The sequence below is a fragment of the Limulus polyphemus genome, unplaced genomic scaffold, assembly GCF_000517525.1.
Source record: "Limulus polyphemus unplaced genomic scaffold, Limulus_polyphemus-2.1.2 Scaffold164, whole genome shotgun sequence".
Lineage (NCBI taxonomy): Eukaryota > Metazoa > Arthropoda > Merostomata > Xiphosura > Limulidae > Limulus > Limulus polyphemus.
The window spans coordinates 387,042-388,982 of NW_013665774.1; positions in this window are offsets into that span (position 1 = coordinate 387,042).

The window sequence follows — 1,941 nt, forward strand, 5'->3', positions numbered from 1 at the left end:
ATTTATCTTTGTGTCCCTTAGTCCTACTATTCTCGCCGTTAAGTTTGAAAAAAAGATAATGCATCAACACTATCAATTCCCTTTACAATCTTAAACCCCTCAATCAGATCCCCTCTAACACTTCTCTTTTTAAAAGAGAACAGTTTCGGAGATCTTAGTATCTCTTCATATGATAACCCTCCATCCCATGCACCATTCTAGTAACCCTCCTCCGAACTCTTTCCAACTATTCAGTGGCCTTCCTAAGGTAAGGAGCTCAAGACTGAACACAATACTCCAAATGTGGCCTAACCAGTGACCTGTACAATGAAATTATAACCTCTTTTGACTTGTATTCAATATTTTTCCAAATACAACCTAAAATCCTGTTTGTCCTACCACTAGCAACAGCCGACTGCTTGGGTGGCTTAAGAGACTGATCAACCATTACACCAAGATTCCTTTCTTTCATGACACTGATAAGGTTATTCCCATCCAAATTATACTTATAATTTAAATGATGATAACCCATATGCATTATCTTGAATTTATTATAATCAAAACCCATCTGCCATTTATTTGCCCAATTCACTAAATGATCTAAATCCTTTTGTAAAGCCCCCCAGAGGCCCAGCGGTATGTCTGCGGACTTACAACGCTAGAATCCGGGTTTAGATACCCGTGGCGGGCAGCGCACATATAGCCCATTGTGTAGCTTTGTGCTTAATTACAAACAAACAAACCTTTTGTAAATCGGCTGCATCCTCTTCACAGTTTGCAACACTCAAGACTTTAATATAATCAGCAAATTTAAGTAATTTATTGACCATTCCTTCATCTATGTAATTGGTGTAAATAAAAATAAAAACGTCACAAGACAAAAGCCAGTCTTCTGGTTGGCTGAAGGACCAGGATCAAGGTGCAGGGTATGAAACCTGCTTGTAACCACAATTACCACTTGTCGAGTAGCCATCCATACCACGATGATGGTGATGAAGGAGACGCCTCCAGTTCAAACCAGTGCTAATGAAACAAGTGCCAGTGAAACTTGAGGTGAAGTATGGAGCCTCCACCTCAGTGTTAGTTGAGTCACCATCACCCAAGAGGCTCCACACACCACTACAATGTCATCCAAGGGCCAAACTACTCACAAAACTTCTGATTTACATCAAATGTGACTGACACTGCAGCAGATACCAATATTAAGGCAGCACTACTATGAAGTAATGGTGAAATGGATAGAGGCCTGGGCCTGATTCAATCGAAAAAGATAAGTTATGTTGGAGGGATTGTTCCACCCTCCAAACAGTTAAGAGTTATAGTGCTAGTTATTCAGTGAAGTATTTAGTTTTCAGTTTTTTTCAGTGATTAAGAAGTTACAGAAGTTCCTTTTCAGTGCTATTTATATATTCAGTTACTCGATAGATTATCTGTGAAATTCTACAAGTAAGTTTATTTGTACTTTAGTCATATTACCATTAGCGAGCACATTGAACTGGACCTCCCTTGAACTTAGACTTCGAGATTAAACAATTTTCGGAATGCTAAGTTTATTTATTTAGTATTTATTAAGATTTTCAGCCATCATGATAATGTGTTCGTAGTCTTGAAGTGCCTGTGTTAATGCGGGTTACTTGGGTTGTGTAAATTACACTACAAACACTGTACACATAAGCTGAAGTTCGCCACAATAAAACCCATGATCTTATTCTTTCGTAGTGTTACAATGAAGAACATAATTTTCCGATTCGGATCTAACTTAGTGGCATGTGGCAAATCCAAGAATAGACTGAGCTAAAATCATAAATAATATTGAACGTTAAGCTGGTACACAATTAAAAACATTTTATTTAGGCCTATCTATGGCCTTCAAAAAGTTGACGAGTCTACATGTTTCGACGTTACAACGTCCTCCTCAGGAGTGGATGTCGAAACATGTAGAGTCGTCAACTTTTTGAAGGC